Source organism: Aptenodytes patagonicus, chromosome W (assembly GCF_965638725.1).
Source record: "Aptenodytes patagonicus chromosome W, bAptPat1.pri.cur, whole genome shotgun sequence".
In the NCBI taxonomy this organism is placed as follows: domain Eukaryota; kingdom Metazoa; phylum Chordata; class Aves; order Sphenisciformes; family Spheniscidae; genus Aptenodytes; species Aptenodytes patagonicus.
Window position 1 is genome coordinate 28474535 of NC_134981.1, and position 14945 is coordinate 28489479.

Sequence of the window (14945 nt, forward strand, 5' to 3'; positions counted from 1 at the left end):
ACATGAGCCAGCAGTGTGCCCAGGCGGCCAAGAAGGCCAATGGCATCCTGGCCTGTATCAGAAATAGTGTGGCCAGTAGGAGTAGGGAAGTGATTGTGCCCCTGTACTCGACACTGGTGAGGCCGCCCCTCGAATACTGTGTTCAGTTTTGGGCCCCTCACTACAGGAAGGACGTTGAGGTGCTGGAGCGTGTCCAGAGAAGGGCAACGAGGCTGGTGAGGGGTCTGGAGAACAAGTCTTATGAGGAGCGGCTGAGGGAACTGGGGTTGTTTAGCCTGGAGAAAAGGAGGCTGAGGGGAGACCTCATCGCTCTCTACAACTACCTGAAAGGAGGTTGTAGCGAGGTGGGTGTCGGTCTCTTCTCCCAAGTAACTAGCGATAGGACGAGAGGAAACGGCCTCAAGTTGTGGCAGGGGAGGTTTAGATTGGACGTGAGGCAAAATTTCTTTACTGAAAGAGTGGTTAAACATTGGAACAGGCTGCCCAGGGAAGTGGTGGAGTCCCCATCCCTGGAGGTATTTAAAAGACGAGTAGATGAGGCACTTAGGGACATGGTTTAGTGGGCATGGTGGTGTTGGGTCGACGGTTGGACTCGATGATCTTAGAGGTCTTTTCCAACATCAATGATTCTATGATTCTATGATTCTATGATCTGCTCCCATGTGAGATTCACTATGGGTTTTCTTCAATATTTCTCTTGCCATTGGGATGGTGATCAATACCTGTCCATCTTTAGTTATCCACTAACCTTCCTTTGTTTTGGTATATTTTAAATGTTTGGCAAGCCGATCCTCCTTTTCAGAATATTTTGGAGGTTCCCAATGAACTTTTCTTGATGGAATCAATGCTCCAATCAATGATTCCTTTTCAGCAGCCCTTTTAGCCATTTTGTCTGCCTTTCGATTTCCTTTAATAACCTCAGTTTGTCCTTTCTGGTGGGCTTTGCAGTGTACAATTGCAACTTCTTTTAGTCCCAAAACAGCTTGCAGCAGTTTTAAAATCTCTGGTCCATACTTGATAGGGGTTCCCTGAGAGGATAACAGTCCACACTCTTTCCAGATGGCTCCATGTGCATGGACCACTCCAAACGCATATTTGGAATCTGTGTGTATGTTTACTCTTTTATCTTTGGATAGCTCTAAAGCTCGAGTAATAGCTATGATGTCTGCTTTCTGAGTGGAGGTATTGGGTGGCAATGCTCGTGCTTTGACTTCCTCTTGTAGAGTTACCACGGCATATCCAGCTTTTCGTTCTCCATTCACCATGGAGCTACTTCCATCTGTGAAAAGTTCAATTTCTGGATCGCTTAATGGTACATCTTTCAAATCGTGTCTGCTGGAACATACCTTTTCGATAACATGTAGGCAATTGTGTTCTAGCTCTCCTTTCTCGTCTATTGGCATTAAAGTGGCAGGATTTAAGGTTGAAGACATTTTTAAAGTGACATCGTCTTGTTCGATCAATACCGCCTGATATTGGGCTAGCCTGCTAGGAGAGATCCAGTGGTGCCCCTTTTGTTCAAGTACAGCCATCGCTGCATGCGGTACAAAAACTATGATAGGCTGCCCCAAGGTTAATTTCCGGGCATCTTTAACTAGCAGCACCACTGCAGCTACAGCTCTCAAACATGCAGGCCATCCTTTGCTTATTTCATCTAACTGTTTAGAGAAGTAAGCTACCGGTCTTTTCCAGTCTCCCAGAGTCTGGGTCAGAACTCCTAACGCTACATGTTGCCTTTCATGCACATATAGCGTAAATGGTTTTGTCAGGTCCGACAACCCCAAAGCAGGGGCCCTCATTAATTCAGCTTTGATGGTATCGAATCCTTTCCGGCATTCTGGGGTCCATTCCAAAGTTTCTCCAGGTCCTTTGATAGCAGTATATAATGGTTTGGCAATTAAACTGAAGTTTGGTATCCAAAGTCTGCACCACCCTGCTATTCCCAGGAATCCTCGCAGTTCTTCCTTAGACTGTGGAGGAGCTATTTGACAAATAGCTTCCTTCCGTTCCACGCCCAGTTCCCTTTTTCCCAGAGATATTTCAAATCCCAGGTAAATTACAGTTGTCTGTACAACTTGGGCCTTTTTCTGGGATACTCTGTACCCAGCCAATCCTAAGAAATTCAACAAAACTATGGTCGCAATTTTGCATTCCTGCTCAGTCTTTGCCTCCATCTACATATTGTAACAGGGTAGTAGAAGGATTCTTACCTTGCCATTCTTCCAATTCTTTGGCAAGTACGTTACCAAACAAGGTTGGGCTGTTCTTGAATCCTTGCGGTAGTACAGTCCAGCAGAGCTGTGTCTTCCTTCCGGTGGTGGGACTCTCCCATTCAAAGGCGAAAATCTTCTGGCTCTCCTCTTCCAGAGGAATGCAGAAGAAGGCATCCTTTAAATCTAACACTGTAAAATACACATTGTCTTCGGGTACTGCAGACAACAAGGTATAGGGATTTGGTACAACTGGATGTACATCAGCTGTGATTTTATTAATTTCTCTTAAGTCTTGTACCAATCGATACTCTTGAGTTCGAGGTTTCTTAACTGGTAAGATGGGAGTATTGTACTCTGGCACTCCCACAACAGTCCATACTGCATAAAAGTATTAATCAACGGTTCTAGGCCCACTCTAACCTCTAATTTCATAGGGTATTGTCTTTTTCATACTGGTTGAGCTCCCGATTTTAATTCGACCTTTATCGGAACAGCATTCTTGGCTCGTCCAGGTTTCCTGGAAGCCCATACCAGGGGTATTACAGCATTCAAAATTTCCTCTGAGATTCTGGTCCCTTCTTGTTTCTTTTCAGTCAATAGACACAGTTGAGCTCTCCACGCTGTCTCCTCGGGCACGTGTAACTGAATGGACTTATCAGAGAATGTTAATTGCGCTTTCACTTTACACAATAGATCATGTCCCAGCAATGGGAGGGGGCATTCTGGCATATACAGAAATTCGTGAGTCAATGTAGTATTTCCAATTGTGCATTCCATAGGTTTTAAAAATGGCCTAAGAGCTCGCTTTCCCGTGACCCCAACAATTGGCATATACATTTTACTTAAAGGCCCTTTACAACTAGTTACTACTGAATGGGTTGCCCCGCTATCTACTAAGAAATCTATAACCTCGTTCCCCAGCTTTATGGGAACCAGGGAATCGGCTGGGGAAATCTTGATATTCTCCCCCGGTCCCCTTCATTCAGTATCAGATGTCCCTAACATGATCAGATTAGCATCTGATTCTTGCCCCCCTTCTCCTGAGAATTCAGCAAATTATTTTCTTCTCTGTGGGCATTCAGATTTCCAGTGTCCTTCCTTTCTACAATAAGCACACCGATTAGGACCCAAAGGAATTAACTCCCCGCCCCACTCCACTCCGCATTTTCCCCTATCTCTATTATTATAAACCTTGCATACTCTTTCTGTCAACTGTGATACAGACATTCCTCCAGCTCCATCTACCCGTTGCAGTTTCTTTCTAATGTCAGGGGCTGATTGTCTGCACATCCTCAGCCTCCCCACTGTCCTCAATGCATTTCTTTTCACGTTCTTTGCAACAACCCTTTTTCTTTCCTTTCCCATTAACACTTTCTGCTAATACATGCATCCCATCAGCATCGTCCATCAACAATCTACATTTTTTCTTATTTTTTCCTTCCCCCCCCCCCCCATGATCAGGCCTCAAAACAAAAAACAAATCGACGTACGCAACCTCATCCCATTTATCCATCCTTCTACAAAACAGCATTAACTGCAAAATAGTGTTATAATTCAATGAACCATTCTCTGGCCATTTTTCTCCATCATCCAGTTCATACATCAGCCACCATTGGGCACAATAAGCTTTTAATTTATCTTTCTTTAGGGGATCCCCTCCAAACCTTCTCCAGTTTTTCAGGATGCATCCTAAGGGAGCACACAGGGGTACATTGGTAGAGGCAGCCGCACCCATATTACCAGATTCCGACCCCCTGTCGGAATAGGATTCCTCTGAGCTCTCACTGTGGGCCTTTCTTGACGCGTCTTATTTAGAGCAAATTTAAGCCACTCGGCTTACCAGATTCCGACCCCCTGTCGGAATAGGAATCCTTTTTAAGCTCCTGCTGCGGGCCTTTCTTGGCATGTTTTATGCAGAGCAATTCCACAAAAGTGGCTACTTACCTCTGTAGTCCCTTGCCTCCTTTTAAATATCTCGTATTGGCGTTGCACTGTTGAGTTGCCTGTCGTCCGTCTGCAGAGAGGAACCGGTGGATTCCCCGATCAAAAAGGTCGGTGCGCGCTGGAGTCCTTCCCGGTCCCACCTCTCGTCCGGAGCAGCAGGACAATCCGGGCAAGGCTTAAAATAGCGGTCCCATCTGGGTCGCCAGAAACTGTTGTCCCACAAGCGGGGTCTGGTACCCGGTGTGCAATAAGCCAATCTTACACACAGAGCCGAGATATTTATTTAGCTCATGTTTGCGCAAAGATGGGTGCTAGGTGGTAATTCCACAAAGCTAGCACACCACACAAAAGAACTACAGTGTATTTATATTGTTACATGATTAGTAAAAGCCCACCTAAGTTCATGCTCATTGGTTAGTTGTGTTCAAATTAGCCTCGCTTGCTATGTAAATTAGCACGCATGCTTCTTGCAGGTGTGGGGGGGGGCAAGTCTTTCCAGTCTTGAATTGAGTCGGTGGTCGCGATCTCCCCCTGCCGCCTTTACCTTTCCCCTAGTTACCGCAGTTTTTTGCTGACTTCTTGTTTCTTTGGCAATCATCTAGCCTCCGACGCCTTCTAGGGCAGGATGTTCCCCTTCTATCAGTCTTCTAGTTCTTCTTCAAGGGCATAGTTGTTGTAAGGCATGCATTGTTTATACAAGGTAATCAGGCTAGAAAAATGAAGACTACAGTCTAGGATAGGTATTAACCCAAACATATGGCTACATGACTGAGGGCTTTTTTTCCTCCTGACTGGCCATACAGAACCACAAGCACATAGAAGAAGTGTACTTGGAGAATAGCTGTGGTCCTCTGTGGAGTTGTTGCCAAAATTCCTTTTTCTTCTGTCATTTTTCTTCTATGGTTGTTGATTATTTGTCTAAATAAATCTGGCAGCTGTTTGCTATGCTTAATAGAGCAGAAAGGCTACTCTGAATAAAGCTATTTGAAAATTTGTTTATATGAAGTATTTGTAAATCCATTAAGGTCTCTTGGCATTTCTGTATATCTCTGTCTTCCTGAATTCATTCTTTGATGAAAAATTTACCACAGGTTTAAAAACCTTTTCTATTGCATCTTTTTTGTTATAGATATCAGCTGTTTCAGAATATTCTTGGTAATAGAGGTGTCAGTTCTAAATTTTACACAAGTATTTATTACAAAGATCTAGGAACAACTAGTATTTGGGAAGAATTACTATGTGATCTTGCTAAATGAAAAATCCAAATTACAATAATAAATGCAGGGCAATTTAGAAGTTGGTATATATTATTGTATTTTGTGTTAAACTTTGATTTGTCTGTATTCTCCAAATGAATCTGATTTATATAACTTGTTTTTCACTTGTCATGCTTTTTCTTTTTCCTTTTTTTTTCCTTTTTGGACATAAGATGTTTCAAGTCTTGTACCTGGAGATGCCTTATTTTATTTGCAGCCAAAACAAATAGGTAAAAAATAGTGAAGGAGCAAGGAGAATATTTGAAATGCAAGATTATATTGAGGGAGAATGAGAATATGTATGGGTTTTAAGGATTTTTACATCTAAATTGCATGTGTAATCTAATAAGAATGCTAAAGAGGAAATGGCCGGTATTATACTGCTATGTAGAAGACAATTCATTGCTTCATATCTTTACTCAGTTACACTCTGCTGTTTTGCATTGTCTGTTACATTTGTATATGTCCATTTTCTTCCTGATGGCATAAGGAGAGGGAAACAGGTTACTGAATATTCATGGCTGTGAAGGTTATCTAGTGGTAGCATCAGAACCTTGAAAGCTGGATTTATCCACATGCTGCGCATGATACACTTAGCCTTGCTACACCATCTTCCCTTCTGAGCTGGGGAATCCTCCTGTGAGATAATTCCCCAGAGTAGCAGCTGAGTTAACGGCTGATGTTGTGAATGACAATTTGGAAGCAGTGGATAAAAATGGTATTGCCAAACTACATTTTATCTTTCTGGATAAATATTTTTTATATGATCTTCAGGCCTCAGGATTTTATACGCTATTTTACATCACATCCCCAAGAAAAGTCCAGTTTCTGTAGCAGGAATTCTGCATGAGTGAGACATGTACTGTTGGGATCTCTGTATCCAAATTTTTACTTGTCTGCTGTTTTTAAAAATCAGTAACAAAACTCCTGTTGCCTTAGTTCAGAATAGGACTAATCTGGTAGCTAACATATCTTGTTACCTACCAGTATATTTTTTTCAATTGCATTTCCTTTTATTATTAAAAATGTGTAGTTATTTCATTGTATCAGTTAGTTAACCCAGATTAATTGCTGCTCTATGCTCTGACTAGGGTTTTCTTAGAATCTAATGTTTCATGCAATATTAAAGGTGGCATGTGATTGTTATAACTGGATATTAATCAGAATTTTTATGAAGGTGTTTTTAAAATAGCCAGTTAAAACTACTTTAAGTATAATGATTCCTCCCCAGACATGTTTTAAAATAATTTTGTCAATTTTTTTTAAAGTGTATACCTGATTCACATTTAAAAACAAAACAAAACAAAAAACCTTGGTTAAGTAAACAAATTGTTTACTTACTTTTATTAAGATTTATGCATCCAACTTGTCTTTCTAACAAGCAAGATGCTAATTCTTTAAATGGTTAGACATTTACTTTTTTCTGGCCCTTGACTACCATGAGCAATCATATTTGATGCCCCTTAATTAGAGCACCCTTTTTTCTTTCCAGGTTCTTTTCCACCTCAGCAATGGAGACAATATATTTGCTTACCATGCTGCTCTCCTAAGTGTTCTTTTGCATGTAAATTAATCTTGATTCAGTTTACACTGTCATGCTGAGTGGTACAAATTGCCTATAACAATAAAACAGCATGAGTTAAAAATAAAGGGGGGTGGAAAGGCAGATTGAATGTGTGCCTTACTTGATAGGATGTTACTTTGCTTTATGCCAATACATTAGCCGACGATAATGAATCTTCTGTTCTGAAAAGCATGGTTTAGTTGATTTTTTTTAATTTTACTTCAATGGAGCAGTACCTTGTCTTTTATAGAACAAGTTAGACAAACCATTAATGACAAGAGTGTTAAGGTTAAATATGAAGCAATGCATTCACTTCTCTGAGTGCTATCCATCTTTCCATTTACAGGAGCTTGACAAAAGTACTGACTTTGTACAACATTTCCTTTAATTACATGCTGCAGGAAACAGGCTTTTAACATAAACACAGTTGCATTCATTTATTCAGCATTTGCTCTTCAATAGAGCTTAATGGAAAAGGTTTAAATCCTAAATGAGTACACACATCTCTCAGCAGTGTAATGTTAGTCCCCATGCTCTGCTTAAAAGCAGTTTTAGTCTGTGTATGTAGTTTTTAAAGCTTTTGCCTAAATAGTGAAATTAAAAAATTTGAAACAGAATGTACTATTCCCAAGATAAAACTGATCTTTCTAGAAGTTATATGATTATTTTTGTTCTCTTCAAGAGCAGATCATGTTAAAAAATATCCTGTTATTTACTCATGAGCTGTTCTTTGATATTTCTTATTTTATGACAGCAGCTAATGCACATTCTAGTGCATTAAAATGTTTGGGTTATTTTTTTAATTGCTATATTAAGCATCTTAGTGCTGTTTGATCTGGGTTAGAACTGTATGTGCAGCCCTAAAATATTAGCCTTTTGATACTTTTGCATTGTTTTCATTATTAATGTTATCATGGATTTCAGATGCTTTATATTTCTGCCTCAAGTACTGTGCTCCATTTTCTGTGTTTTCAGCTTCTGAACATAATACAAAAATACACACACAATGTTAAGTTGTAGTTACTGTTGGGTTTTAATCAACATGAGTGTCTGGCAAATCATTCTTCTAAACAATAAACGTTGAAAGAAAAGTGGGGGTTTTTTTGTTAAAATATCCTTGAACAACATTTATTTCTTTACTTTTTTTTGTTGTATGTTTGGATATAATCTTGACATTTCTGTTCCATTTTGTAGCGATAACCAAATTATTTTAATCAAATAGTTTGTCATGACATTTTAAAGAGATGAATACTAACTGAATTTTCCAGTTTCTAATCTGATGACTTTATCTTCATGAACTAAATTGAACTGATGACTACTATCTGAATTTCAAGATTATTTTTAGCAATTGGATATGAAATTATAATTAAGTGCAGTGGTTTTATGATTGAAAGATTAGAAGATGTCTTTGTATATGGTCTTACTTAAGCTGGACTTTTCCAAATCAATCTTACTTAATATTTATATTCTTCTTTTAGGTTATGCTTTTTGTGAAAAAGAACCATCTTGCTTTCAAAGCTGCATTAGTATCACACATATCATTGTTCAGTTATTAGTAATTTATTTCTAGTAATAAGGCATTGCAAATAATACACTAAACTAATGTAATTTCTTATAAAATTGTTTTCTCAACGAATGATTTAACTTTTTTTTTGTTTAGAAGTCGCTTATTTTCGTTTTCTGCTTAATAAGCAAGAAAATCTTAAAGTATTCATAATGAAATACTTAAAGTTGCAGGGATGCTGACAGGAAGGAATGAGACATCTGATACAATAGCTGTTGCTCCACAGAACTCTACTAGACTTGTAATAATTGAGAGGGTAGTGAAGGCAGCAAACCTGAGTGCAGTCCCTTCTGGTCAAGATAACACACACAGGTAAGATTGCATGTCATCTGCAGTGGTAACATCTTTTAATATGAATTTGTGTTGTGGTTTAACCTCAGTCGGCAACTGAGCACCACAGAGCCGCTCGCTCACTCCTCCCCGCCCCCCGCCCAGTGGGATGGGGGAGAGAATTGGAAGAGCACAAGTGAGAAAAACTCATGGGTTGAGATAAAAACAGTTTAATAATTGAAATAAAATAATAATAATAATAATGTAATAATAATAATGATAATACACAAAGCAAGTGATGCACAGTGCAATTGCTCACCACCCGCCGACCGATGCCCAGCCAGTCCCCGAGCAGCGGCCCCCCCGGCCAGCTTTCCCCAGGTTATGTACTGAGCATGACGTCACATGGTATGGAACATTTCTTTGGCCGGTTTGGCTGTGCCTGCCTCCAGCTTCTTGTGCACCTGCAGCCTTCTCAGTCGGCAGAGCATGGAAAACTGAAAAGTCCTTGGCTAGTGTAAGCATTACCTAGCAACAACTAAAACATTGGTGTGTTATCAACTTTGTTCTCATCCTAAATCCAAAACACAGCACTGTACCAGCTACTAGGAAGGAAATTAACTCTATCCCTGCCGAAACCAGGACAATATCCACCCCTTATACTATACCATCTACGTCATGCCCAGGTCCCATATTTTCCAGTACATTTCCATTAATCACCACCCCCTTTTTTTTTCTGTATATATATATATACACACACACACACACAGATATCATTCCCTTAGCCTGTGGGCCATCCCTCTAAAATGTTCGGTGAGTTCATTTAGTCCATGACTTCGGGCTCCATCTGTCATAATAATCTTCCAGGGCAGGAAAGATGGAGATGGTATGTGGTGTTGGATTGTTTCATGTTGAAGTCAGTTCTGGTACCATCATCACTGTGCTTTGCTTGGTTTCATCGAAGTTTATTCTTCATTAATCTGGGTGATTATTATTGTAATATCATCGGTATGGCATATAATATTATGTAGTACTTAACATCACATAATTCAGATCATTGGCTATTCTCACCCAAAATCAAATCCCCTTGAAGTACACATCGGACTTCCCCATCCTTCCGCATTATCCACCAAGTGCACCCAGGTCCTTGAGCAAAAGCAATCCCACGGATGGGTTTGCCTTTGCCCGAGGCAGGAATAACCCAAACTGTTTTCCCCAACATATTTCTTATGTGCACTACAGGGACTTTATTCCCATCTACAGTACGTAAAAGTTCTGACTGGGCAGGGCCAGCTCGATTGGCAGATCCCCTCATGTTGACTAACCAGATGGCCTTTGCTAAATGCGTGTCCCAATGTTTGAATGTCCCGCCACCCATTGCTCTCAGTGTAGTCTTTAACAGTCCATTGTATCATTCGATTTTCCCAGAGGCTGGTGCATGATAGGGGATGTGATATACCCACTCAAGGCCATGCTCTTTGGCCCAGGTGTCTATGAGGTTGTTTTAGAAATGAGTCCCGTTGTCTGACTCAATTCTTTCTGGGGTGCCATGTCGCCATAGGACTTGCTTTTCAAGGCCCAGGATAGTGTTCCAGGCAGTGGCATGTGGCACGGGATATGTTTCCAGCCATCCGGTGGTTGCCTCCACCATTGTAAGCACGTGGCGCTTGCCTTGGCGGGTTTGTGGGAATGTGATATAATCGATCTGCCAGGCCTCCCCATCTATATATTTCAACCACGTTCCTCCATACCAGAGAGGCTTTAACCGCTTGGCTTGCTTGATTGCAGTGCATGTTTCGCATTCATGGATAACCTGCGCAATAGTGTCCATAGTCAAGTCCACCCCTCGATCACGAGCCCATCTGTATGTTGCATCTCTTCCTTGGTGACCTGAGGTGTCATGGGCCCACAGAGCTAGAAATAATTCACCCTTATGTTGCCAGACCAGATCCACCTGAGCCACTTCAATCTTAGCAGCCTGATCCACCTGCTGGTTGTTTTGATGTTCTTCAGTCGCCCGACTCTTGGGTACGTGAGCACCTACGTGACGGACTTTTACAACCAGGTTCTCCACCCGGGCAGCAATATCTTGCCAGAATGCAGCAGCCCAGATGGGTTTGCCTCTGCGCTGCCAGTTGCTCTGCTTCCATTGCTGCAACCACCCCCACAGGGCATTTGCCACCATCCATGAGTCAGTACAGAGATAGAGCACTGGCCACTTTTCTCGGTCAGCAATGTCTAAAGCCAGCTGGATGGCCTTTACTTCTGCAAATTGGCTCGATTCACCTTCTCCTTCAGCAGTTTCTACAACTTGTCGCATAGGACTCCATACAGCAGCTTTCTAACTCCGATGCTTTCCCACAATACGACAGGACCCATCAGTGAACAGGGCATATTGCTTCTCATTTTCTGGGAGTTCATTATACATTGGGGCCTCCTCAGCACGCGTCACCTCCTCCTCTGGCGATATTCCAAAATCTTTGCCCTCTGGCCAATCCACGATCACTTCCAGGATTCCTGGGCGACTGGGGTTTCCTATTCGAGCCCGTTGTGTGATCAGTGCGACCCACTTCCTCCATGTAGCATCAGTTGCATGATGTGTACAGGGGACCCTCCCTCTGAACATCCAGCTCAGCACCGGCAGTCGGGGTGCCAGGAGGAGCTGTGCTTCAGTGCCGATCACTTCTGAAGCAGCTCAAACCCCTTCACATGCTGCCAATATCTCTTTTTCAGTTGGAGTATAGCGGGCCTCGGATCCTCTGTATCCCTGACTCCAAAACCCTAGGGGTCGACCTCGAGTCTCCCCTGGTGCTTTCTGCCAGAGGCTCCAGGTAGGGCCATTCTCCCCGGCTGTGGTGTAGAGCATATTTTTTACCTCTTGCCCTGCCCGGACTGGCCCCAGGGCTACTGCGTGAACTATCTCCTCTTTAATTTGTTCAAAAGCTTGTCGTTGCTCAGGGCCCCATTTGAAATCGTTCTTCTTTCGGGTCACTTGATAGAGAGGGCTTACGATCAGACTGTAATTTGGAACATGCATTCTCCAAAAACCCACGACTCCTAAGAAAGCTTGTGTTTCCTTTTTGCTAGTTGGTGGAGACATGGCTGTTGTTTTGTTGATCACATCCATTGGGATCTGACGACGTCCATCTTGCCATTTTATTCCTAAAAATTGGATGTCCTGTGCAGGTCCCTTGACCTTACTTTGTTTTATGGCAAAACCAGCCTTCAGCAGGATTTGGACTATTTCCTTCCCTTTCTCAAAAACTTCTCCTGCTGTGTTGCCCCACACGATGATATCATCAATGTATTGCAGGTGTTCTGGAGCCTCACCCTGTTCCAGTGCAGTGTGGATCAGTCCATGGCAAATGGTGGGGCTGTGTTTCCACCCCTGGGGCAGTGGGTTCCAGGTGTACTGGACGCCCCTCCAAGTGAAAGCAAACTGTGGCCTGCACTCTGCTGCCAAAGGGATTGAGAAAAATGCATTAGCGATATCAGTTGTGGCATACCACTTGGCTGCCTTTGACTCCAATTCGTATTGAAGTTCTAGCATGTCCGGCACAGCAGCACTCAGCGGTGGCGTGACTTCATTCAGGCCACGATAGTCTACTGTCAGTCTCCACTCTCCATTAGACTTCCGCACTGGCCATATGGGACTGTTAAAGGGTGAGCGAGTCTTGCTGATCTCTCCAGTCGACAAATGAGCTCATGAATGGGAATCAAGGAGTCTCGGTTGGTGCGATATTGCCGCCGGTGCACCGTGGTGGTAGTGATTGGCACCTGTTGGTCTTCGACCTTCAGCAACCCCACAACAGAAGGGTCCTCCGAGAGACCAGGCAAGGTGGACAGCTGTTTAATTTCCTCCATCTCCAAGGCAGCTATACCAAAAGCCCACCGGTACCCTTTTGGGTCCTTGAAATACCCTCTCCTGAGGTAGTCTATGCCAAGGATGCACGGAGCCCCTGGGCCAGTCACAATGGGGTGCTTCTGCCACCCATTCCCAGTTAGACTTAGTTCGGCTTCCAATACAGTTAGCTGTGGGGATCTCCCCGTCACCCCAGAAATACAGATGGGTTCTGCCCCTATGTAGCTTGATGGCATTAGGGTACACTGTGCACCGGTGTCCACTAGAGCCGTATACTTCTGTGGGTCTGATGTGCCAGGCCACCGAATCCACACAGTCCAGTAAACCCGGTTGTCCCTTTCTTCCCCCTGGCTGGAGGCAGGGCCCCTCTAGTCCTGGTCATAGTATCTGTTACTCACTTCTTGTAAATGTGAATCAAAAGTCTCTTCATTAAGATCAGGATTAAGATCAGCCCTTCTACTCTGTCTGTGGAACTGCCCACTGGAAACTGGAGCAGCAATTTTCCTGGAAGAACCTCTTTCTGTGATTGTTTTCCCTTGCAACTCACGTACCCGTGCCCCTAGGGCTGCAGTAGGTTTTCCATCCCACTTCCTCATGTCTTCTCCGTGGTCACGCAGGTCAAACCATAGGGTGCCCCGTGGTGTGTACCCTTTACATTCTCTCTCTTGAGCAAAAGAACGCTGACTCCTAATAGCCGAGATACTGGTCCGTACAGGTGAGGAGTAGGACCTATCCTCTCTGAGTTGCTGGATCTCCCGGGACACTTTCTCCACAGCCGAGACGAGGGAGGAAGAGAGACTATCCTTGTATTGCTGGAGTTGGCCAGCCAATTCATGCACTGTTTGTTCCTCTCCATCTTTCCAGGTCATCACTGCCAATGAATTGGCATATGACGATGGTGAGCTCCTTATAAACTTCCGCCACATGGGTCGTGTGCACTTGACTTCGTCTGGATCTTTGGATAGTTGTTCATTGTTCAGGTCACCATAAATCACCTCCAGCACAGCTAATTCTCTCAGGAACTAGATACGCTTCTCCATGGTGATCCACTTGCCTGGGCGACATATGACATCTTCCTTAAAGGGATACCTTTCCTTCACGCTTGACAAGAGTCGTCTCCAAAGGCTGAGGACTCGTGTCCCTTTTCCAATTGCTTTGTCAATGCCCCCTTCCCTAGAAAGGGATCCCAGCTGCTTGGCTTCCCTACCCTCTAATTCTAGGCTACTGGCCCCATTATCCCAGCATCGGAGCAGACAGGTGACAATATGCTCACCTGGACGGCGGCTGAAATCTTTTCGTATACCTCGCAGCTCACTCAGGGATAGAGATCGGGTGGTCACTGCCCCTTTCATTTCTTCCTCTTCTTTCTCCCCCAGCAGTTGCCAGCCCTCCTCCCCCTGTTCTCGTGATGGTCCTTCTCCAGGGTAGTCTGCCTCTTCCACTTCTTCCTCCGGCCCCCTTTTAGAAGAAGTTTCTTCCTCCCTTACTAAATGAGACGACTTCTGCTTCCAGAATTTCTTCTTGTGTACAGGGGCAACTGATACCGGCACAGGCTGGTTCTTCGGTTCAGCCACAGAGCCTGTCACCGGGGTCTGAGTGGCCGCAGGGCCTGTTGCCGGCGTCTGAGTGGCCACATGGCATGTCGCTGGGGTCAGAGTAGCCACAGGGCGTGTCGCCCGGGTCTGAGTGTCCGCAGTGCATGTCGTTTTACCGTTAGATCCAGAGACCTTCTCTTCCCTTTGAGGGTACTGAATGGTGTTGAACAGGGCTCGGTAGGCATGGGCCAGGCCCCAGCACGTTGCAATGATCTGCATCTCTCTGGAGTTGCCAGGGTGACAGCATACTTTGTCCAAATATTCTACTAACTCTTCAGGATTCTGCACTTGCTCAGGGGTGAAGTTCCAAAACACTGGGGGTGCCCATTGGCCTAGGTACTTGCCCATCTTGTCCCACACACCCTGCCACTCATAACTATTCGGCTTTGGGGCAGATCTCTGGATGATATTCTTAAATTGCTTATTAACCTTTGACAAAACCGAAACAACATTCCCAAGACATACCAATAGAAGTATCTTAACTACCCAAGGCTGTTCAAAATACTGAAAAGTTACTGTAATGAAGGAGGAAACATCACAGAAGAAGGTAGTGACACTGCCATTCTGTATTTCCTCCATGAAAAAACTCTCAGAAAAGTTACTGTAATTGCTAGTTGTCTCCACGAAATGCTATCCGTGGTACAGTAACGGCTTCATTGCGAAATTCAGATACCAAA

At 43.6% G+C, this 14945-nt stretch overlaps 1 pseudogene across 1 annotated transcript in view; it reads left to right on the top strand.

Moving 5' to 3' along the window:
* LOC143172217 (AP-3 complex subunit beta-1-like) overlaps positions 1 to 14945 on the top strand; it is a 288974-nt pseudogene that overhangs the window by 258197 nt on the left and 15832 nt on the right. The window contains exon 24 of the transcript XR_012997310.1: positions 8715 to 8853. The product of XR_012997310.1 is annotated as an AP-3 complex subunit beta-1-like (transcript). The remainder of the gene's footprint in view (positions 1 to 8714; positions 8854 to 14945) is intronic.